The sequence below is a fragment of the Trachinotus anak genome, unplaced genomic scaffold (genome assembly GCF_046630095.1).
Source record: "Trachinotus anak isolate AG129_WGS33_773 ecotype Australia unplaced genomic scaffold, CSIRO_AGI_Tana_v1 ptg000014l, whole genome shotgun sequence".
NCBI lineage: Eukaryota > Metazoa > Chordata > Actinopteri > Carangiformes > Carangidae > Trachinotus > Trachinotus anak.
Window position 1 is genome coordinate 18,249,778 of NW_027273865.1, and position 14,968 is coordinate 18,264,745.

Consider the following 14,968-nt stretch of genomic DNA (forward strand, 5'->3'; position numbering starts at 1 on the left):
AGTTTTTATTGCATGTACCTGATTGTGTGTATATTTGAGTGTGAAAATCAGTCTGTAGCTCAGACAGTAGCAGAAAGATATTCAGTTCGGGTGTGTGTCGACACCCACAGGCAAGTTATTTACAGTATGAAAGGAAGTCTGCTCTCTGACACCTCAGTCCGACTGCCATAATTCACAACCTATCACAACAATGAAGCACACAGATACATACCCACACAGTAGTTATTGTATGTGGATAACGATGTGTGCAATCATGGACCTAAATGGACACAGAACATGCACAGATAAACAGACACACACACACACACACACACACACACACACACACAAACACTGTCACTAACTAAAGTCCAGACTGGCTGCCCTGAATGCCCCTCAGTAACATAATTTACAGTGAGTGTCTGACCTGTTTTTGATGATGTTTGTGGAAACTTCCAGACTATTATTCATGTCTGTGCTAAATCCTGACTCAGAGATATACATTTTTTATATTAGTGCAATACAATGTGCAAGAGGGAAAAAAGTCTCTTCAGCTCATGGTTGCTTATTTGTTGCTTTTGATCTTTATTATGGTTTTTCAGTTACATAAACCTTTCCCAACATGTAAGAAATATGTTGGGAGTTAATATTATGGCCTGACAAACAGAGTTACAGACTCAGGTGTTGACTCTCAGTAGGGAGGGCAATGCTAACAACAATTTTGTTTTAGAGGTCATCCCTGTTTTAAACGTACACATCAAAATATAATGTATTGGTGCTTTAAGAGATTTTAACACATTCCAGCTGTAAATATCTCATGCTTGATATATAATATATGCAGCCCTTGGGCCAGTCACTGACAAGATGCATCATCTCTCCATATTTTATGAAAATTGCAATTATTGTAAAGCAGACTAAATATATAAATAACAGGATCTCCATTACTTCAGGCAGCGTTATATTTTATACAATGTCAGAATGTGTCACATGTCCAACTTCTCTCAAGATCATAGCAGTGGTGTCAGAGACACCACTACATTATAGTGCATAATCTTGAATTTTAATCAATTACACGTTCAGGAGATGGATGGATATACACATATAAATTCATAAAACTGACAACGTTTATCCAACAACAGAAGAGATTCCAAACACTCATCATTTATCATGATTTTACCGAGGTTAGGACAACATCTCTTAACACAGGTCATAGTGAACTTGACAGCAGTTGATAGTAATCAATTATTTTCTTCCCCATCCACTATACCTGTCCTCAGATGAATCCATTGGCCTTCAATGCAAACTAGGCTGTCTATAAAGCACTGATATGTGTCTTTATAAGAGATGTTAAAAGCTATGAACAAGCCACACCTCTCAGGACTTGTGACTCTTGACTTCTAGCTGAACTGAGGGTCAATTCAATGTCTGGCCAAGCATTTCCATTTTCTTTTTTTTCCTGTTGCTTTTCAAAAAAGAAAAATCTTAGCAACTGAATACTTTGTGCCTGTGAAGGAATATTCTACCTGACACATTATTTTCTTTTATTTTTCTTTCTTTCCTACATAGTAGACACCAACTGTAGAATACACAAAGCCAGTAACGAGGAGCATAATTAAAGCCAATACTCAGTTGGTATTAAAATTTCGATACACAGCTTTGATACAAGACTTGATACTGAAGATAATTTTGGGTTAGTATTGCTTTAAGTCAGGCAGAACAGTTTGAGGCTTTGAGTGAGAGGATTTCCAGTAAAGTAGTTTGCCAATTTTTACACCATAAAATAGCTGTTACAACATGTCACATACAAATTAGTGTATTTGTATAAAAGAACCATTGACAATCTTTAACAAAGATTAAAATTAAGAATGATGACTCTGAAAATTGCAAACTTCACATATGCATAGTTTTTTCCCCCCACAAGAGACATTCTGACATGTCACAGCAGGAATAGCACAGGTGTATTATTAACATTAATAACGGCTCTGTTTCATTAACTCATTAAGGTGTCCTGGAAAAAACATTTTAAAACCCAAGTATTGTTTGAAAACAACATCGTAAAACCTGAGGGATTGCTGAAAAACTTGACTAAGCAGAATCACTATGTTACACTACCAACTCTAGGTCTTCAGCTAGCTATAGGAAGGTAGCTCAGTATTCTGAGCACAGACATCATGGCAGAGGCAAAGACACTTGCTCCTAGGATCTATTTTTTGGCGCACAACTGCTGTGTTTTCAGTTATTTTCAGTCAATCAGATGGCAGGTGAAAACAGCGTGATGAATTTGTGTTCATTGCCAGTGCAATTGACTGTTTTCTATACATGAGCTGTTAGCTTGTAGAGCTAAACTGCTTCCAGCCCAACAGAACTTAATGCACTAGCATCTCGTAGGTACCACTTGTGGCTGATGAGGCCGCTGTTGCCACTGCTGAGCCAAAGTTACTTCATCTTGCTTTAAGCAGAGCAAGTGAGAATCCATGGAATGGAGCCATCATTAATGTTATTAATCACAGCTATGCCTTTTGTGCTATGACAGTCTAAACATCTGCAGAGAAAATAGCCTACCTCTTCTAGTTTTTTTCCTTAAGCAGAGCAGTGAATGCGAATAAAATCTCATCAAAACAATATTTGGCTGAAACCACAAACACACTAGAATGGGCAAACACACATAAAGTATCTAATGTAAAATAAAATAGAGAATCAGCCCCTGGTTTTCTTTTTCAAAATACTGTATGTTACCCCTTCGATCCCTTGAGCAAGATAAATTGCTATTGCTGTAGCTAGTGTAGGTCAGGTTATTGGAAAAGTAATTGGACCTTCAATTAAATGAGCAGCTGAAACAAAGAGGTGTAGCAAGACAAGTGAATAAGTGAGTCTCCCTATGGAGAGGATGCTTACAGACAGAAAGGTTATTTTTCAAACCAGCGAGCCAGCCTGCAGTAGAATAGTTTGCCTAACAACTGAAACACAGCTTGCCTAGGTTGCGGTCAGTGAACTGTACAGGGATCACAAAAATGACAACTATAGCCATGCTATACATTTTAGAAATGATACATTCTCCTTAATTTTCACACAAACTGAAAGGTCCAACATAGCATTCACATTCAGTTGGAGAAAATTATAAACATCAATCACCATCTTCATATATAAATATGTTGAAATTTATTATTTAAGTGCCTCAAATACTAATCCTTAAAAAAATGTATATCTTACTAAATGATGGTCAATTCAAACAGTATCCACATATGTCACTGATGTGTCTTTAGTTTTCCTCAAAGTCTAATAACACAGCTCCACTTTGCGGCAACAATCATGCATCATCCTAAATTTCAAACAGGGGCCTCATAATTGTACCAGTGAAAGGAAGATGGAGAAGGCAGGAGTCTGACTCGCGTGGGTAAGAGTGTTAAAAGCATTTTAGAGCCATTAACACCATTTTCTCTCCCTTCACAGCCTTTTAAAAGCAATGCAGTGTGACACCATGTGTGTTTCAGTGATGTGTGCTTTGACTGTGGATCTGTCTCTAATAAAAAGACCGAAATCATATTGGATGAAGATCAACCTCACATTCCTCCCTTGAAGAAGTTGTCATTTTCCTCAGTCTATCCTTCTGTCTTCTCTTTCCGACCTCCCACTCTTCTTCCTCCTCTCTCTAAAACAGATGTGAACATGCTCCCATTTTTTTCCCCATCCATTAGAGGAGCACTCTCCCTCAGATTTCTCTTTCTTAAATTTACCTATTGTCTCTGTTTTTTTGCCAATCGTTTTGTTCTAAGTCACATCTTCCAGGAAGCACTCTTTCCTCTTTAAAACACTCGAAACTTCATAACACAATTTGATTCCTTCTTTTATGTCTTTACCTTTCACTGCATCATACTACCTAATCGTTAGCTCTCCTGGTAGTGGACACATCATAGCATGAATGAATTTGTCTTAAATCTTCTCTCTTAATTCTCTCCATCTTTGGTCTTTACCTCTAACAAAAGGCTAGATGTTACATCTTGCTTAGGTGCTATATGTATTCTATGCTGCGGAACATGGTTTCATGTCAGGAGCAAGAATCAGATCAGCACTGCTTGTTCATCCTCTCATGCTGAACTGAGGGAAGACTGGTACGCTACAGTGACTCACTGTCACAAAAGTAGTATTACAAGATGGAATGGCTGAGGCTAGCTGGTTAGCATGATAACTTCAGTAAAAGAAAAATAGCGATAGAAACAGAAGCAAAACAGAAGCTTTTTTTTGGGAGGGGGGGGCCTTTATGCCTTTGTGACAGATCAGCGGAGACCAACAGGAAAGGGGGCAGAGAGAGGGGAACTACACACAGGAAAGAGTCAGACCGGTCGAACCGGTGACTGCCTGCTAAGAGCGTCCCGCGCTCACACATGGTACGCGCCCCAACCACTCGACTACCGGGCCGCCCATAAGTAAATAGCTTTTAATGCTAAAATTAGCTGTGTAGCAATAGCAAATACTTTCATAGAGTACCTTTATAGTGTTTTTTTTTTCTCTCTCACAGCAAGTAGAGTATTAAAATGCTTATTAAAAGGGTGAAATTTAGTCGGTATTTGATTAAATGAGCCATACATGCTGAAGATGCCATGACCTTATCCAACCCCAAATTCACCACCTGTCTCCAAACACATTTCTCAGCGCACTCTACATTTGCTCAGCTGTTTTGTCAGACTGCGTCTGTCTCTCTGCTTGGCTGAGTTCATCTTTACTAATGAAGCATGTTAGTGACAGAAACACTCAGCTAATCCTGCCCTGGCTACAGTGCTTAGTAGAATTACAAACCCACAACTGAACAGACAGCCTATCCAACTGGCTGGGGAGTAATGTGTTGCATATAATACGGTAGAATGGCTCTTTATGCACATTCCCCACTGAGAAGAAAAATAAAGATAACTGAAGTTAATAAAAACACATAAAGTCAAGGTTTTCCATCTTTTCAAGAAAAATGTGAAAATTTTAATGTATTTTAATCATGAAGCATTAATGAAGGCATGCCTGGGCCATACCAACAGTTTTGTGTTACTCAAGACGAAGGATTGGGAAGAGCTACTCTTGGACATTATTGGCAACACTCCCCTGCTCTGCTGATGCAATGCTGATGATACAGACGAAAGTCAAAGATAACAGTCTCTCACACACATTGGACCATGCAGGCAAAAATGCAAATATGAGTATGCGTACAAAGCCACACACACAATACAACTGCAAACATATATACATACATACATACATACATAATAATTTCTTTGAAATAATTTTTGTATAGTATTTTTTTAAATGCTTGCATGCACAGGAACAAATTGTTGTTTGCCTGTTGTGTTTAATGATGGTTTTTGAGACACACCCACACACAAAGGCAAGACATTTGCACAGCCATGTAATATAGTTGGGAACACAAAAAATTAAGGAAGGGTTTCCCAAAAAAAGCTGAATTTTTTTTGGTGTGTGGCAAGCACCTTCTTCATTGTATACATAAATAATCTATGTGATTGCAGAGATTGAAAAACGCCTCTGGTGAAAACAGTGATATCACTGACAAACATTTGCAAATAATAGTTTGACTATTGGTAACTTTATAGGAAACCCCTGTCTTCAACAGACTCCTGGGACTAATTTCATGCACTGTGGTACAAGCAAACAAAGACCTGCACCTGTCTCGTATGTATCTCGATGTTTAGGGTGCAGTTTTAGGGCAGGTGGAAACAAGCTGGTACAAGCAAGAGACAAAGTGTGAGGAGAGCAAGCAAGAGTGTCGAGTTTTGCTCGCCACTCTCTCTCAGATAACCTGAGTAATGACAGTAGGATGACAAATACAGATTTTTGACTCTGTTAAAACTAAAATTGTCATCACAGACAAAGCATTATTATTTACATTTAATAATTAGAGCAGTCATAATATTCACTCAACATCATCTGGGGAAAGCACGTAGAAACAGCTGTTTATGTCTCTCAGTCCTCATCCTCTACTTTTCACACCTGTGGAGGACCTCCCCTACGGACCCAACTGAGCAGTAAGTGTTGGTCACAGTGTGGCACGTGACCCAAGGTGTCACCAGACCAACAAAACTCAGCTATTGCCCCTTTGTTCACTCTCTTCTCCTCCTGGCCCTCCAAGAGGCAACAAGCCTCTTTTCTCTTTCTTCTCCTTGCTGTGAGAGCAACAAGGCTCCCAGCACCAGGGTAGCAGCAAAACTGCTACCTGGACCAACAGCTCTCCTGCAGGCCTGCTCACAGCAGACTGCTCCACTGCATTCTTACTTAACAGCAGCGATGCGAGCGCCTGCTTAAGGAACCAAGAGTGAACAAGTTTAATTCAGCTGCTACGAGTCTACCGGCTGAATCCCAAGCAACAGGAGCAACACAGAGCTAGAGTAACTCTGCAAGAAGAACAGAGGAGTGATCAGTGGCCTCCTCTGCAACACCAAAGCCACACAGCCAGGCAGGGCTTCACTCCACCAGGAAGTCACACAGATTCACTGGACTCTGTGAGTACGACACTGGAAAGGACCTTTTCTGTTTTGTTCCAAGGACTAAATGGAAAATGGATACTGGCGCAAAAAATAAAACTTTTGTTGCCATTTTTCTGGTGCTAACCCCCATCATGCACAATGCACTATCACAAACATAGATCCTCTTTAAACTCACGATATTGTACAAAGACTTACACATTTACCATGAATCAAAAGAAAATGATTGAGTCATCCATTTTTCCCAAAACCCCCCTTAATATTGACCCGTTTTGGCAGCAGAAATGTGAAAACAAACAGCAAATATCTTGAAAGGATCTTCAACTTCATATTATCCAGTGCTTCGAAGGCCAGTCATAGCAACAGATCAGTGCTGAGACACCCCGCTAACAGTCAAGACTACTCAGTGTGATCCAACAGTTCCATTCCTTACAACAGGAAACACTGCAGACATTTATTTACCAAAATATTTGCATTTTCATCAGCTTTAACTCTGACACTATGAATCATTCACTGTTTCTTCACAGTGTTTAGTGAGCTGAGGTTAGACGGGATGCTAAACTGTAACAGCAAGGTAAAATGACACATCTGACACACACACACACACACACACACACACACACAGATTGGGTCACTTTGCACACGACAGTCAGCCACAAACTACTACAAAGAGTCTTTATGCTGTCTGAGCATTTGTATCATCTCCAATATAGAGTCCATGTGTGCATGTGACCGAGAGTGTGTGTGGGTGATTCATGGTTTGTCTAAGGGCCAGTGGACAGGGCCACGGTCATAAATCCGCCCAGCCGTAACCACGGTGATTTGCAGGTTCAGAGAAACCATAAACATCAGCACTGAGCGGCCCGCTGCCCCCAGAGGAGGCTGAATTAAGTGGTGAGTGTGTAGCTGTGTGTATTTGTGGGCACCAAGCGTATGTGTATGTATCCCTGTTTGAATGTGTGTGTATGAGTTTGCTCAAGGGCATCCCTCGCTGGAGATGAGAGGTGAGTTTGGTGATTGGCCGAGGGTCTGAGGGGTCATTAATCTATGCTGCTCCATTGGCTGTGACGGCAGAGGGGAGGGGTTAGTGCAGCTGGTCAGTTAGTTGCTGTCAGCTTTCTAATCTAGAACATTCTTCACTATTAGACGGAGTGTGCAGAGGATCACTGGGGCCAAACTGGATTCACTAAAACATGAGATTTTTCTTGCCTGTCCCTTTTAGTTTCTCACTGCTTCTTAGTAGGCAGCAAAGTCACACGATTATTTAATGGAATTTAGAGGCAGATACTTCAGCAGTAAAGTGCTTTTAACCTTGTTTTTTTTCTCTTTAAAGAATCCTGATGACACGTCACCTCCCCATAATTATGACTGTAACAATAAATAGAATGAATCATAGGAAATAGCATGTTCAACTGTGCTTTAGAGGCATTTGAAATTGTATATAGCCTATAGAATAAATGCATAGTGTGTTGTGTTGAAGGAACAGTATTCTTGTCTTTTTTGTTTGATTTATTGCAGCACATTCAAGCTTTCTCAGATTATTAATTAGATACAGAAGCTGGCGCTTTGTTTTTAACAAATACATTTGGGTTGCAGAAAGAGAAGTAAAATGGAAAATGGTATGTAAATAAATGAAATACATAATAAAAATAACAATAATGAAAGACATAGGAGCAGGAGAATTATTTTAAAAGGATGCATGACCTTGTTGAAAGTACGGAACAGTAATGTATGTGTGCATATTTGTGCTATAAATATAAAATGTGGAAGGTGTGCAGGTAGGAGAAGTAAGAATGTGTGGTGTATGAACATGGGTATGAGAATGGGACTGTTAGAAAGGTCCACAACTTTTTTCCAAATTTAAATTATATTTTTTATTATCTTCCTTCTTCCTCTCTTAATCTCCTTCTGTTAATCATTTTCATTGTCAAGCCTCCCCCAACCCCCAACTCCTTCCTCATTTATTGGTGGACGGATGGACAGTCCAATCTCCAACAAGATTGTTTTTTCCATTCCAGTAGGATCCTATAGTAGTTATATGATGTCTGTTTACAGCTGCTGCACTCTTGTTGAAATGAAAAAAAATATATAATTCAAATTGTTTTACAACTGACATCTGCTGGACAGTGTGGTGCAGATAACTTAGGACTAACTCAAAAAGAAAACATGCTAGATAAAAGAAAAGGCACGCAGGATTTGCATGGCTGGACCACGAAATAACTTTACATCTGTCCACTGTGTAACACATACAGTAGCAGTGGGCCACAAGTTGGAATATGATTGATTCACTCTGAAGGCCTCATATAAAATCAATCCAGAACACAGCTTTTAGATGGTGTGTGTGGCCAGTGATGATGACATCGATTCACAACCGGAAAAACACTGCAAATAGCTTGGTGAAACTTCAATGGATTTCAAATGGATTTCTAAACAGCACGAGATTATGGGAAAAGCAAGACAGAAGAAAGAGCCATTGGCTTCAGAGAAACTGCTCCCTTGTGTTTTTTTGTCTCTTTTCAAAAGGCATTTAGATGATACGTCTGTAAAACTTCTGAGACGATTAGAAATGAAGCATTTTCAACAAACTCATACTAATACAGACAAATGTGGCAAGAGATTTATTCCATCACCATGTCTTCAATTTTAAAAAAACCTCTGCTCAATAGATAATAGTATTCAGATCATGAAGTGATCCCTGCATTAAATTGCGTTTGTTCTATTGAAACGAGTGGGGACAAAGTGGTGCCCTGGTGCTAAGTGATCTTTGCAACAGCCCAGGCCATCTGTTGAGCATCTGTACTGAATGGAAATGGTTTTACAAAGATGGCAATTTTGGTGGTGCTGACAAAGGATGCTGTGCAAAGTGCAGAAACCTCTAACAAAATATTTTCAAGCTGCTGTGCAAGGCACCGATAGAGCCGTGGCTTAAACCTCTGTTATTAGAGATGCTGAAATAGTGTGCTCTAAATGCAATTTGGAAAACTGACTTGAGTTTTTTTCTTTTCAGAGAAGAAGCCTACTAACACCCTTTACACAACTCTTTGATTGAGGGAACTGATCATTTTAGGGATTTTGACCAGGCCTGTCACAATAACTGCCATCCTGCAATACTACGCTATTGACAAGAGAAACACTGGGAACAGCCACAAACACTATGTTCAGGTTCTTTCTTTTTTTCGTGAGGCAACGCCCTTCTGATTTTACACTTGCGTGTGTATTGAATGTTAACCCCCTCGGGTCGCTCCTGTTGTCAACAACTGTAAAAACACTTGTCTGTTACTTTGCTGATACTTACTTGAAAATGTCATGCCACACACCATTTTTCTGTTTCAATAAGCTTTCATTTCCAAATTATAATCCTTCCAGGGGCTTTGTAATCCACCATTGAAACTAGTGTTGGATATTTCTGATTAAAATGAAATAAAATAATAAAATAAAATAGATAAAGCAGTGTTTTGTGTGCTTATTTATCTATTATTTGCAGTAAAAACAAGTGTTCTGCTGTTCTAATGAATGAAATTGATGGCAGCCATATTGACTCTCATCTCTGTCTTATTTAAACATATTATTATCATCATCATCATCATCATCATTATAACGTACATCACACTGCTGAGCCAATCTGAACCATTCACCACAACAGCCCGACTGGATACTTTCCAAATGCAGTGTTAAAAGCTTTTCCTCATCAGCCACTCACTAGTCTATATACACACATCTCTGATACAAACTATACACAGACTCTTCTACTACAGTAAACTCTTCAGTCTGCATGGATGTCATGAATTAGTCAGCTGAGACAAGGAACCATACCACATCGCGTTAACCACATGAACTGTATGCAATACATACAGGCAAAGCATCATGTCACATATCACCAGAAACTAGTCTGAACTAGTGATTTTAACAATCACAATTCCAAGCTAGTTTTTGAAAACTACAATATGTTACAGGATTTTTGCTAAAGGATGTTTTTCAATTGACCTTGTATTGAATTTTGACCTCAAGCAACTCTAACCTAGTAAACAATTAAAGGTTACAAATTCTGATTTTTAAAAAAAATGATAAGAAAACAAAAAGTATTTTTGCCCAGACTATTTTAACAAGTCAGCAGTCTGAAATGTATTGTACTGTATGAGAGGCAGAAAGAAGTCCTGAAGGAATCCTGTCTAACATCTAGCAATAATGCAATAATCCCCTTAGTCTGCAGGGAGATCATGGATTACATTAGAGAAGACAAAGAGACAGTGACATATCAAAAAATCATTTGAGAAATAAAGACACAAAAAGAAGGGAAAGATAAGTGAGAGGTTGTGAAAAGAGCAGGGGAGGAGAGGAGAAAGGGTGAGAAGGGAGTAAGATGTAAAGGTGCAGAAATAAGAGAGAAGAGCAAATGATAAGAGAACAAGAGAAGAAAGAAGAAATCAGCAGAAGAGTAAAGATGAGGAGAACAGAAGACAGACAAAGCAAAAAGAGAGAAAAAAAAAGCAGGAAATTCCCCTGAAGCGTGTGTATGTGTCTCCTGAGAGGTTCACAGATCAGAGAGACGAGTGACCTTGTGGTCATCCGTCAGCCCCTCTGACTCTGCTGGAGGCAGGATATCTCTCCAGGGAGAGAACGTCACACACACTTGGACCCACACCCCCTTGTACAGTATACTGCTCCTACTCACACACACATATATAAACAAAGCAAAGGCATTTAATAACTCGTCACACAGCACAAAAGCTGTGTTTTTACCCACTGATGGCAGTCTTCATTGTTCGTAATCAATAAACAAGATGACCTCATCTCATCCCAAAGGCTTTTCCAGCTTGGCTCGCATCCTCACAAACACAGTCATCTTTTCTATTTTCAACTTCTCATAGTCTGTCTCCTGTCTATGATGCCCACAAAATACAGAAAGTATACTGCCCACTGCGCTGTATGTACAGTGCATTCAGAAAGTGTTTCACTTCATTATGACAGATTGACATTTTTTTTTGTTTTTTTTTTAATCTTGGCATAGTGCTGCAACATAACAAAATGTGAAAAAAGTCAAGGGGTCTGAACTCTTTCCAAATGAAAACTCCTGACCTTTATAAAAAAAAGCTTCTTGAAAAATAAGGTTAACTTATCAGCAAACAAGGTTATTTTTTTTTTTAAATCTATCTGTACACACTGAAAAATTATGTAAATGTACCACGACCGTGGAGCATGGAGGTAGGCAACTTTTACGATGCATTCACACATAAGGATTTCAAAGGTTGAGACAGTAACAGCTGTTATTCACTGTGTGGGGCTTTACACCCTGCAACCCCACATGAGCTCAACAGAGTCAAAACGCACCCAGCTACAGTAGATGAGAAAGTCTGAACTTTATGCTTATATCCTAAGAGGGTTTCCCACAAAAATGGAGGAACAGAGTTATTTTCTTCTCCGATCCACTATGTGAGGGAACTTCAAGCAGCATGGATTGCTCTGGTCTCTGCCCTCCCAGTTCTCTATAAAGTGTCTTTAATGAGTGACCGGGACATTATAAAAAAGACCAACATGTGAAAACAAATTGGTGTATAGGTGTGTCTTGTGGCAGCAGATACATCACTAAACAGCTCAAACACATTAAACGGTCAACACAACACAGCCCGAGAACTACAGATTCATGAGAGACCAAATGCTGTTTTCAGTCATATGAGCACCATAAAAAAAGAATACATCTGTAAAAGAATTAGAAATAAATGTGCAAATATGAAGAGAAATAAATAAAAGAATAAATAAGTAAATACAATTTTTTTAAATATACAAATGTGGAAATATAAGGTCAAATAACCCAGTATAAATGAATAATTATAAGCATTTTCATTTATTTTCACATTTATTTTAGTATAAATTTATTTATGTTTTTAAAAATATATATTTATTTATTGCATATAGAATATGTGATGCATTTATATATATATTTTATATGTGTCCTTTATTCATCATTAACCCTTTATTTTTTCATATTATTTTCCCTATTCTTTTTGCTAAGGCCGAGCTGTAATCAACTGGCCTTGGGCGGGCCTTCCTGCCAAGGTTCCTGATTAACTTAAGGCGGGGGGCAGCAAGTAAGTTTGGCCTTGGGCCAGTTTTTTTCTGATAAATTAGATGGAGGGCCAGAACATAATCAAAGGCTAATTTAGGAAATTGATTTATAAATATGCAACTGAAACTTTGTCACTGCTCACATGTGTGGTGCTTTGGCCCACAGTCACATATTATATTTGATTGATTTACTGAAGTGGTTTTATTTTTTTCATATCATACAAATATGTCTGCTAGCAGAGCCTTTGGAACTTCCTGTCAGAAATTTTCAGAATTAAAGCTCACAATAGGTTAAGGTGAAGCATTGCTGGAAAAAAAAGGAACTTTCCCATGCTTTTATTTTGTAGGCAAAATTGCTAAAGAGGAAGTGATTTAGTGGTCATTTGTCTTTATATTTCTATTTTTATTTATTTCTTTATTGAATTCTCTTATATTTGAACACTTTTCATTTACTTATTTATTCTTTTTTCAATTCAAACTTTATATTTCCACATTTATTTTCCTATTTATATTTCCTAGATTTGAACTAAGGGGTCCCCACTCTCAGATATACCAAAATGAATGTCCTTAAACTACAATAAATTCATGCAGACCAGGCATGCAAGCCACCAAAATAAAACGTAATATTGGTTGGTACTCACAAATCCCTGGGATGAACGCTGATGCACGGCCAGCTGGAAGACGGACAGGTGAGGACGGTGTGTGGGTGGGTGGGTTTCAGGTTGGAGGCTGCAAATGTCCAACATGGGGCTCTGGCTGGTGTCAGCAGCTCACACTGCAGCTGTAGCGGGCATAAGACATCCTCTCCTCAAAATAAGGACAGCTCTCTTCTGTCTACTAAACACAAATGCCTGCCTCCTCAGTCACTTCAATTAGCCAGAAGCTCAACACAACTCAGTATGACAAGACACAGCAAAACAAACTACTGCAACAGCTTAAAAATACACACAGCCATGTATTTACCTTCTGCAGGTTGCGGTAGGTCCCCGGCCAGTTGGTATAATTTACAGTAAATGAATGATGGACATACACACATTCCTGGGACAGGGCTGTATTTTCCACCTCAACCTGCGGCACTGATGGCCCACACCGGAACCCTGTTAGTTCACTGGTCCAACTCAGGAAGTGTAAAGAAAGACAACTCGTGCTTTGTTGCATTGCTGGATTGCCACCTCGCATTTCGCCTGTATGCCCATAGCGAGTGAACCCTTGTTACACCGCTTATGGCGTTCCCGACTACTTTTAATGGAAAGTAACTACAGCCTGCTTTAAAGTTGCCATTTGTCGCTAGATGACGTAAACGCTAATTAGCACCTTCGTGACGTCATCGCGCGGTACTGACGTTCAGCCTCACGTCAGCAGGTTTCAGCCCCGGTCATTTTTTTTTTTTTTTTGCCTCTCCTCGACTCTCTGTGCTCACCTGGAGGTCCACAGCATCTCCCTGATCTCATAATCTGACAGAATTACTGTACACTTAGTTTAGAGACAATGGCTGTGCTGTGATTTTGGCTATATTTACTTGTATAGAGACATATACATATATATAAAAGGTCAGCTCATTTAATAGAAAAAAGGTTGCAAACAGCACTTCATGATATCCAAAGAAGCAGCTACTATGCTGGATAGATATATTTCTGCCATGATTACACAAAAATTATATATAGGATCATTTGACTTTCCATTTTTTCAGTGTGCTTTGCTTGAATGTTCATTGGGGATCACATATAATTATGAACAGGCGCAGGACATTTTCGTGCTGGCCGCAGCAGTGGCTGACTGCTCATACAGTGCCTTATTAAAATCTATATTCTCATCCTGGATGACAGAGCTGCTATAAGGAAAGGTCCATTACGGGATGAAAGTATCACAGATTTTATGTAGGTAATGTTTTGCTATTGCTACAATATGTCCCCATGGACATGGAGGGATCAATTCTCTGCTTGGAAATTCTGGCACAAATGTTAGATCACTTTAATGAGATAAAATAAATCTTCTGTGATCACTGTAGCAGTATAATAAATGTATTAAAAGTACCATACAGTTTACCATAAAACAGATTGCAGCATTGAACTGTTGCTCTCAGCCCCAAGCACAACGCTTTCTACTGAAGATGTACATCGATAAAAACTGGTCACAAATATGAAGCTTAGGCAAAAATGATTCCCTAAAACAGCTTTATACTGTAATTTCAAGCAAATGCTACTACAAACATGAGTAAAGTGTGTGTTTGTTGAGGGGCTATTTTCAGCTGCAGATTTGGTACTGAGAACTTAAGAGCGGCAGGACGGTGTAGATTGAACCGACTCAAAATAAATTACAGCACCCATTTTCATCACAGTGACAGAACGTGTCACTAAGTGCAATGGTGTAGGTCGCTGAAATTAAATTGTTGATCAAAATTAAATTGTTTTTGAACAGCAATGAAGGTTGACGGCACAGAAAAATTA

General features: G+C 39.0%; 1 protein-coding gene across 1 annotated transcript in view; it reads right to left on the reverse strand.

Moving 5' to 3' along the window:
* gria4a (glutamate receptor, ionotropic, AMPA 4a) overlaps positions 1 to 13,828 on the reverse strand; it is a 251,711-nt gene extending 237,883 nt beyond the window's left edge. The window contains exons 1-2 of the mRNA XM_071496138.1: positions 13,485 to 13,828; positions 13,163 to 13,358 (exon numbers count right to left, since the gene is read on the reverse strand). The gene's annotated coding sequence lies outside the window, so the exon portion shown is untranslated. The remainder of the gene's footprint in view (positions 1 to 13,162; positions 13,359 to 13,484) is intronic.
* Positions 13,829 to 14,968: the final 1,140 nt, after the last annotated feature.